The following is an 11,079-nucleotide window of genomic DNA, read 5'->3' as shown; positions in this document are numbered from 1 at the left end:
TTGCTTCTCTCGTTACTTTATTCTTGCCTAGTCGAATTGTCTTTCTTTTCGTGCACTTCTTCTTCTTTTTCTTCCTTTACCTAAATCAATTTCTTCCCATTGGTTTTCTTTATTCTTTTCTCCCTGTTTCCTGTTCTTCTTAATGTGAGCCGAATTCAACCTCTCTTTCTCTGCCTTCATTCTTTTTTTCCCCCTTTTCTATCGATCAAATGTTTTGACCTACAAGCGTTTTGACGAATCGGTATTATTGAGGAGTGAAGGGCACAGAACGTTCTCAAAGCATCAAAACCCATTCTTCTAATATTGGGTTAAGGTAATTCTGGTACCTTTTTGGTTTGGGTATAGGCCGATTACTCTTAGTTCTTTAAGTATTATCTTTATGGATTTTAGGCTATTTCTTAATGGGTTCTATCTATTAATCTCTTATGTATGCAGTTAAGTGTCAGGGTATGTGTGATCAGCTTTAACCAATCTAGGTGTAGTTAGCTACACTCCTTCCGGTCAAGGCTTTAAGTGTGAGCAGTTCCCTTGACTTCACGAAGAGTGTGTAACTGTATGCCTTGTTTTGATAATCCACTGAAAAGCCGAAAATGTGTGTGTTGTTTACTCTGCTATGACTGTAGATCGGCAAAAAGTAGAAAAGCTGGAAATATGGCGTATGGTGCTACATGATCGTACGATCGCGCGTGTGGTGAACCGAGCTCATGGAACATGGGCGTATGACGAGGAAGGCCACTATGAGCGAATTCGTGGGCTTAGGTCGTAGTGGGCCACTTGGGCCATGAAATGGGCCAAATAGGCCCAATGGGCCCGTGGGCCCGCTTGTACCAAATTAGCTGTTAGGTGGAATATGGTTGGGCTTATCGTGTCGCGTACTTGGCATAGGCCATTTTGGGCCATGTTGGGCTGGACTGGGCCATGTGGGCCCATACGGATAAAATGTATGTTATGTGGTAAGTTTTGGACTGGGCTACGTCGTTTATACAATAGTGAATAGTTCTAAGTTAAATGCGTCGTATGAGCCCAATGGGCCTGTGGGCCTGCGTGGGTAAATTTTGCTGTTAAACGGGAAGTAGATAGACTTGTCATGTCGCGCACATGACTTAGGTTGTTTTGGGTCTCGATGGGCAGTGTGGGTCCAATGGGCTGGTGGGCCCACACGGATAAAATCTGCGGTAAGTGACTATTAATAAACCGGGCTATGGTGTACACATAGCCTTATGTAAATTTGGGCTAAATAGGCCACACGAGCGTGTGGGCCCACTTGGGTCAAGTAATAAGCCTTAGGCCCACTTCCACCGTTCTGTCTGTTTAGGTTAATTAGGTCTCTCGAGGAGACAATGGACCCTCGATTGGGTCGTTAAGACCCCCAATTTGAAAAATTACTAAAATATCCCAGGTTGTAAAATTATCGAAATACCCTTGATTTGTGAAATTACCGAAATACCCCCGACTTGTAAAATTACTAAAATACACCCGATTTGTAAAATTACCAAAATATCTTGACTTGTAAAATTACAAAAATACCCCTAATTTATAAAATTACCGAAATACCCCTGTGGGGTAGGATTACCGAAATACCCCTGTAGGGTAAAATGATCGTTTTGCCCTAAAAAGTAAAATGGCTGTTTTGCCCTTGTGGGTAAATGACTGACTTGGGCTATGACTGATTTGACTGTGAATGTATGACTGCGTTTTAATTGACTTGATTGTGGTTATATGACTGATATGCTTTTAATATATGTTTAAATGACTGTTACTGAGTATAGTCATTCTACATACACATGTGTTGATTGAGCATGACATACATGACATATTGCATGGGGTTGGGACATTGATATGGAGGAACTTCTGTTTTGATAGGGTTACACGGGTCGCACGAGACGACTGTGGACTCAGTATTGATCTGTTAAGGTCGCACGGGTTGCACAAGACGACTGTGGACCGACGGACTGCTTAAAGTTGCGCAATCTGATTATGGCTCTGTGCCAACCTAAAAATGGCTCTGTGCCATCTTGACTATGGCTTTGCGCCAAACGTTACCCATGGCTATATGCCTAACATATTGATGACTTTATGTTGATCATATTTACCCAAGGCTGTGTGCCGATTATATTACTATCGCTGATGGCTATGTGCCAAACATAATACAGTTATCGATGGCTTTGTGCCAATTATAATACTGCTACTGAAGGCTTAGAGCAGCAGATATACTAGCAGCTTTGCTGCGATTTCGGTTAGTGCCGCAACCGGTGCTAACATTGGTGTGCTGGCTGGGTGGGTTGATTTTATCCCCACGTAAGTGTAGGGTTGGTACGGGTGGTGTGTTGGCTGGATCGAGGTGGGATACATCCTCTTACTATTGCATATCTGTTTATGAGATCTGTCACTGTATTGGGCTTAGGCCCACTTGTTCTGTTATTGGTTTAGGCTAGGCCCAATTGATTCTGTTATGGGCTGTGACCCAAATGATATAATAGTGGGCTTCGGCCCACGTATGCTCTGAAGTGGACTGCATTATCACTGTTAAAAGGGCCTTGGCCCAGACTGTTTCAATTTCTATTTCTATATACTGATTGCTACTCTAGTAAGGGGATTACACATTGAGTTTTCATAAACTCACCCCGTTTATTAACTGTACAGGTAATCCCCAGCATTAAGAGGATCGGTTTGCGAGGGACTCGGAGATGGCCACACGACTGCCTTTGGACTTTATTTATGTTTTAGATTCCGTTTTGGGTTTTCAACTTTTGCAATAAGACCTCTTAAAGTTTTTGGATTTGAACTTTGGGTTTTAATTACTTCGATTTATAATTATTTTTAAACAACACTACGTTTCCATAACATTCTCGAAATGATTTTGCAATTTAGCTTTTAACATCACGTTTTCATAAATCAGTTACTTTTAAAATTAACTTCCGCAACTTAAAAGAAATATTGGGAATAGAGTTAATAACTTTTTAATGTACCACTTTATAAAATAAACTAACGTAATTGGGATTTTACTCACGTTTTCAAATAAAAAGGTTTTTAATGAAAACATCATTTTCGAAAAACACTTCAATGTGACACGTCAGATTCGGACCTAACTTCTAGGCCAGGTTTGGAGTATTAGATTTAGTGGTATCAGAGCCAGGTTACAAACTCGACTGTGGATTAGGTTTTAAAATTGAATTACCAAAAGAATTGTTTCAAAGGATTTGAAAAGATTTAGTGTATTCAAAATATTTTGCTAAATGTTTTCCTGAAAGTGTGGCACACCGAGTCTTCGGCACCGAATTCGTAAGTTTTTAAAACTGTTGTTTGTTTCATTAAAAAGCAGTAGATAGAAATACTGTAATTTCTTAATATTAGACGGTATTGCTGCACGTAAAGCTAGATTTTGTATTTTTCTATGTATGTTCTGGAAATGGTATACATGTGTTATTATCCACTCCGATGGATAGATGGTTTGGTGCGTGCTTGTATTAGTAGGATCAGAGTGCTCAGCGAGAGCGTAGTGTGGTAGGCTAGGTTGTGCGACTATTCTGATAGTTGGAAATTTTGAGGACGAAATTTCTTTAAAGGGGTAGAGTTGTAACGCCTCGAATTTGGGCCTAGAAGGAATGGGCCTTGAGTGTGGGAACGCATAAAAGTTTAGGTGTGCAAGAAATATCACAAATTATGTGTAGCTTTAGTGGCTAAGTAATTGGGCATATTTGGGAGTGCTTGAGAAGCCTGGGTTCAAGTCTGGGTGTTTATAAAATTTTAATTTTTGGGCTCTTAAGTGAACCTGGATGTTAGATTATAGGACTTATATTAATTAGTGTTTGTTTTATGACACAAAGAGAGAAGGGATCTAGTGGCAAGGTGGCGCTACATGTGTAGCAAGGAGTTTGAGGTTCGAGGCATGGTGTGCGCAATTGTATGTTTATTTTGCTGCTTGAGCTGGGGGGTGTTGGAACTAGATTGGAACTTTGTGGTTGAATTGGCTATAAGAATTTGAATTAAATTTGAATTGAATTTGAATGGGGAGTTGGAGTAAATCAAGGAGAAAATTCAGTGGAGGGATTGGTGTAGTTTTTGAAAATGGGAGAAGTTGGAGCCAATTGGGGGAGTTTGTTTAGGCAAATTCGGCTAAGGGCCCATTATGGTGCACTTTTCGGCAATTTGGGGGTGTTGGGGTATCGAATTAGTATAGGTCATTAAGTAGTTTTCCATTTTGTTTCTGGAGCATTTTCTTTTGGAGTTTTGTCATTCTAGTTGTTGTGTGTTTTGCGTTTTGACCGTTCGAGTCTTTCTCATTCTCTGGTTAGTAATCTTCAAATTTCCATTGGTCACTTTGCCGAAACCCAAGTCATAAGGTGCCGATTTCCTTTCCTCATTGTTCTCAATATTGCTTCTCTCGTTACTTTATTCTTGCCTAGCCGAATTGTCTTTCTTCTCGTGTACTTCTTTTTCTTTTTCTTCCTTTACCTAAACCGATTTCTTCCCATCGGTTTTCTTTATTCTCTTCTCCCTGTTTCCTATTCTTCTTAATGTGAGCCGAATTCAACCTCCTTTCTCTGCCTTCATTCTTTTTTTTCCCTTTTCTATAGATCAAACATTTCGTCCTACAAGCGTTCTGACGAATCGGTATTACTGAGGAGTGAAGGGCACAGAACGTTCTCGAAGCATTGAAACCCAATCTTCCAATATTGGGTTAAGATAATTCCGATACCTTGTTGGTTTGGGTATAGGCCTATTACTTTTAGTTCTTTAAGTATTATCTTTATGGGTTTTAGGCTATTTCTTAACGGGTTCTATCTAGTAATCTCTTATGTGTGCAGTTAAGTGCCTGGGTACGTGTGATCGGCTTTAACTAATCTAGGTGTAGTTAGCCGCACTCCTTCCGAAAAGGTGTGTAACCGTATGCCTTGTTTTGATAATTGACTGAAAAGCCGAAAATGTGTGTGTTGTTTACTCTCCTATGACTGTAGTTTGGCAAAATGCCAAAAAGTAAAAAATATGATGTATGGTGCCACATGAGCGTGCGATGGTGCGTGTGGTGAACCGAGCTCACGGAACGTGGGCGTATGACGAGGAAGGAAACCATGAGCGAATTCGTGGGCTTAGGCCATAGTGGGCCACTTGGGCCACGAAATGGGCTAAATAGGCCTAATGGGCCCGTGGACCCGCTTGTTTTAAATCAACTGCTAGGTGGAATATGGTTGGGCTTGTCATGTCGCGTACATGGCATAGGTCGTTCTTGGCCACGTTGGGCTGGACTGTGCCATGTAGGTCTAATAGGCTTGTGGGCCCACACGGATAAAATTTTTGTTGTATGGTAAGTTTTGAACTGGGCTACGTCGTTCGTACAGTTGTGAATAGTTTTGGGTTAAATGGGCCGTATGGGCCCAATGGGCCTGTGGGCCCGCGTGGGTAAATTTAGCTGTTAAGCGAGATGTATATAGACTTATCTTGTCGCGCATATGACTTATGTTGTTTTGGGCCTCGATTGGCGTGTGGGCCTAATAGGATGGTGGGCCCACACGGATAAAATCTGTGGTAAGTGACTATTAATGAATCGGGCTATGGTGTACACATAGCTGTATCTAAATTTGGGCTAAATGAGCCACACAGCGTGTGGGCGCACTTGGGTCGAGTAATGGCCTTAGGCCCACTTGCACCGTTATGTCTGTTTAGGTTACTGAGGTTGCTCGAAGTGACAATGGACACTCGGTTGGATTGTTAAGACCCCCGATTTGTAAAATTATCGAGATACCCTTGATTTGTGAAATTATTGAAATACCCCTGATTTGTGAAATTACCGAAATACCATTGATTTATGAAATTACCGAAATACTCCCGACTTGTAAAATTACTGAAATACCCTCGATTTGTAAAATTACTGAAATACCCCTGATTTATAAAATTAATGAAATACCCTCGATTTATAAAATTACAGAAACACCCCTGTACGGTAGGAATACCGAAATACCCTTGTAGGGTAAAGTGACAATTTTACCCTAAAGAGTAAAATAACTGTTTTGTCCTTATAGGTAAATGACTGACTTGGGCTACGATTGATTTGACTGTGAATGTATGACTGCATTTTAATTGACTTGACTATAGTTGTATGACTGATATGCTTTTAGAAATGACTGTTACTAAGTATGGCCATTTTGCATACACGTGTGATGATTGAGCATGACATACACGATATATTGCATGGGGTTGGGATATTGATATGTAGGAAGTTTTATTCTGATAGGGTCGCACGGGCCGCACAAGACGACTGTAGACCCAGTATTGATTTGTTAAGGTCACACGAGTCGTACAAGACGACTGTGGACCGACGGACGGCTTAAAGTTTCGTAATCTGATTATGGCTCTCTGCCAACCTACAAATGGCTCTGTGCCATCTTGACTATGGCTTTGCGCCAAACATATTTTCCCGTGGCTATGTGCCTAACATACTTATTGATGACTCTGAGTCGATCATACTTACCCAAGGCTTTGAGCTAATTATATTACCGTCGCTGATGCCTATGTGCCAAACATAATACAGTTACCAATGGCTTTGTGCCAATTATAATACCACTATTGAAGGCTTAGTGTCACATATATACTAGCAACTTTGCTGCGATTTCGGTTAGTGTCGCAACCAGTGCTAACATTGGTGTGCTGGCTGGGTAGGTCAATTTTATCCCCACGTAAGTGTAAGGTTGGTACGGGTGGTGTGTTGGCTGGATTGGAGTGGGATGCATCCTCATACTGTTGCATATCTGTTTATGAGATCTGTCACTATATTGGGCTTAGGCCCACTTGTTCTGTTATTAGTTTGGGCTAGGCCCAATTGATTCTGTTGTGGGCTGTGACCTAAATGATATTATAGTGGGCTTCAGCCCACGTATGCTCTGAACTGGACTATACTGTTACTGCTAAAAGTGCTTTGGCCCAGACTGTTCCGGTTTCTATTTCTGTATACTGACTGCTACTCTAGTAAGGGGATTACATATTGAGTTTTCATAAACTCACCCTGTTTATTAACTGTGTAGGTAATCCCCAGCATTAGGAGGATCGGTGCTGCGAGGGACTCGAAGATGGCCACACGACTGCCTTTGGACTTTATTTATGTTTTAGATTCCATTTTGGGTTTTCAACTTTTGCAATAAGACCTCTTAAATTTCTGGATTTTAACTTTTGGTTTTAATTACTTTTATTTATAACTATTTTTAAACAACACTACGTTTCTGCAACATTCTCGGAACGGTTTTGCAACTTAGTTTTTAACATCACGTTTTCGTAAATCAATTACTTTTAAAGTTAGCTTCCGCAACTTAAAAGAAATTTTGGGAATAGAGTTAATAACTTTTCAATGTACCACTTTATTAAAGAAACTAACGTAGTTGGGATTTTACTCAAGTTTCAAATAAGAAGGGTTTTCAATAAAAACATGGTTTTCGAAAAACACTTCAATGTGACACGTCAGATTCGGGCCTAACTTCTAGGCCTGGTTTGGGGTGTTACATATGCTATACTAGAAGTTGTAAATACTCGTATAAAAATATTTATCACTTATAGGATGTGGAATGGAGAGGAGGAGGAGGAAAAATAATAGAAGAGCATAATATTAAAAAGTTGTTATAAATGATGGAATTGCTAATATACAAGAGAAGTGTAAATGAATTGATGGAACATTAAGTGAATAATTGTTTTATGATGATTTAGTGGACTTATTTGTAAAAAAAAAGGATGGACAAAATAGGGTGCATGTCGTGACGTTGAATATAAGACATTGCGGAGCTCGAGTCAATGAGTGATGTCATTACAAGGAACCCCAACGTCGCGACAACAACTTGAGGAAACTTTGTAATTTAGTCCCAATTCAATTATAAACTATTATGAATGCCATCAGAAGTTTGAATTAAATTAAAATAGATTTTTAAATTATTTTCTAAACGCCATTTAGTCTTAGTAGTGTGATATAAAATGATTGAATGAATCAAATTTAACAAAAGTTGCTTCGGCAACGAATGTAACATTTAATTGCTCGGTCCCCAAGTAGGTGGGGTATTAGGGTGCTACATTAACATTTGAAGAATGTATTTTGTTTCTAAACTCATGATCATGAACCTATGGCTCTAATGAAAATTCAATGAAGTGTTTATGGTTTTTAAAGGGTTCTCTAATGAAAATTCAATGAAGTGTTTATGGTTTTTAAAGGGTACTATCTTATTTATTCTTGAATGATAAATAGTTTATATTTTATACTGATTTAAACTATAGTTTAAATTGGTTTACGCCAAATACGGTTTTAAAGATAATGGTTTTAAGGTAGTTGTAACAACCCGTTTTTAGTGAAATTAAAATAGTGGATTTGGGACCACAAATCTGAATTTGAAATATTTTTTATTGTTATTTTAATGTTTATAGAATGATTGAAAGATTTTGTGAAAGTTTCGTTTAGAAATTTTATCGTTTGACTAGTCAATTTGATAAAAAGGACTAAATCGCGTAAAGTGAAAAAGTGTTATTCTATTAGTTAAAGGTATTCAATAGCTATAGAACCATAAATTTAAGGTCCTTATGTTGTAATTATTCCATTAATAAAGGTAATGGACAAATATGGACGAGTATTAAATGATTTTTAGGTTTTATAACTAAGGTTAAATTTGTAATTTAGTGAATTAATAAGTAAAATAATCAAGTAACAAAAGCTATCATCTTTCTTCTTCAATATTTTCACCAAAAATTAAAAGCTTAAGAATCCATGGGAGATTTTTAGGGTTCGACCACATGCAAGCTTAATTGTAAGTCCATTTTTGTTCAGTTTTTAATGATTTCTATGTTTTTAAGATCGTTGCAGCTTAATATAGCTAGCTCAGGGACTATTTTAAAAAACTGTTAAAGATTTTGAATGATGCCATTGATGAATACATGTGTGTTTTGATATTTGATGATAGATTATGAATGTTGGTTGTGAATTATACAAGTTTTCTAAAGTGATTTTAGTGAAAATGCAAATTAAGGATTAAATTATGAAATGTGGAAACTTTGTGGTTAAAATGTAAAATAAATGAAAAATATGGGCTTCTAGGAGCATAATAGTAATTTGGCTAGCATGGGTTGTGGTTGAATTGCATTAATTTGTGTTTTTATGAAATAAGGACTAAATTGTAAAAGATGTGAAATGCTAGGAGCAATTGTGTAAAAATGCCTTAAAGTGAACTTTGGACTAAATTGAATAGAGAGATGATTAAGTAAGTTAATTTTGATTATATTTAGATCAAGAAAGGTGAAATACAGACTTTGATCGAGGAAAGAATAAAGTTATAGAATAGTTGACTCATTTCACCGTTTTAGCATCCGAGGTAAGTTCGTATGTAATAAGCATTGTATATTTATGATTTAAATGCTTTGATGTTGCATAAACTGTGAATACGAGACTATTGACATGTTCGATAATGATTTGACGATGACTTAGCATTTGAAATCCTGGTTGAGTATTGTGATTATGTGATCCGGGTGCTGGTCTTGTACGTCCTACTAGTGGCTGAGTATACCAGCATGTGTTGCGGTTACTTGATATTTTCTGTGAGTAGCACCGTGTAGCTACATCTTGACCCACATCTTGTGTAAGCAGGCCCGTTGATAGCTCTAGTGTGAGTAGTATATGTGATATGAGATTGAAATATATTAGGCTATATATGTGGCACTTCGGGTGTGAGTGTTCCATGTATCCAATAGTATTCCAAATGATTCAACGGGTAAATGAAAGATGTGGATGTGTATGAGATTGATACGAGATAGTACAGGTATGTACATAACTGTATAAGCTTAAATCGAAGAAGTTGTAAAGTTCATGCATACGATTATGATTGAAAATGTGAAAGGTTTGTTAGTTAAATGAATTACATGTTGATATGTTCAAATTAATAATTTGTATATTCATGTTAAGATTGAGTTTATTTCATACGAGCTTACTAAGCTATAATAGCTTATTTTATTTAATTTTCCATGTTTTATAATGATTTTAAAGGTAGCTCAGACTCGGGGATTGTCAGATACATCGTCACACTATCAATCTATCAATTTGGTACTTTTAAATCTATGTTTTGGAATATATAGCATGTATAGGGATTTGGTCATTTTGGTATATTTAGTAATGTGTTGTGCCATTTGAAATGGCTTGTAAATATCTATGTTTTGGTTTGTATATATATATATAGCCATCTAAGTTGGTTTATATGGATGATTTTGGTGATGTGTATATATATAGTGCAAATGGCCTTTGATGTATGGTATAATTGTCTTATGAATAGCTTATTGAGATTTAGTATTGAAGGTGATAATGGATTGATATTGAGGATATATTAGCATGTTATGTATAGGCAAAATATTGCATATAATAAGTGAATTATTTAGATGGTTTGGGTTGTGATTTTGGCATGTATTTCAAAATGGTCAATTGGTGTTTATAAGCTTTGTGGTTGATGGTAATGAAATAATATGATTTTGGACTTGTATATGGTTGGCTTGAATAAATATTTATGCCTTGTGTTGGTGCCAAATGATGTGGTGTAGGTACATGCAAGATAGGGTGGCAAAATGTCTTGGTAAATAGCTTATTTTTGTCCACACAGGTAGAGACACGGACGTATGTCTCAGCCGTGTGTGATACACGGTCATGTATACAGCCGTGTGTCCCCTGGTGTTGAAATTAAAAAGAAGTCAATATGCTCTACACGGCCTCACACATGGGTGTGTGACTTGGCCTTGTGGCATAAGTCAGCATACCCTACAGGTTTGGCACGGCCTGGTACGTGGGCGTGTATGGCAAATTTTAAGGCACACAGGCTAGCCACACGAGCGTGTGTGTTGGCTGTGTGACCTATGTCAGAGAGTTACACGGGGTCAGACACGGTTAGGACACAACCATGTGCTCCCATTTCGAATGTCCACACGGCCGGGCCACACGTGCGTGTGTCCCCTATTTTGAGAAAAAATTTCTAAGTGTTTTCAAAGTTTCCAAAGTTATCGATTCAGTCCTAAACCACTCCTAATGTATGTTTAGGGCCTCATAGGCTCATATTAGGGACAAAATGATCGATTGTG

This window comes from Gossypium hirsutum, chromosome A05 (genome assembly GCF_007990345.1).
Source record: "Gossypium hirsutum isolate 1008001.06 chromosome A05, Gossypium_hirsutum_v2.1, whole genome shotgun sequence".
In the NCBI taxonomy this organism is placed as follows: Eukaryota; Viridiplantae; Streptophyta; class Magnoliopsida; order Malvales; family Malvaceae; genus Gossypium; species Gossypium hirsutum.
The sequence above is the reverse complement of the archived record's forward strand: the minus strand, read 5'-3'. Positions refer to the sequence as shown.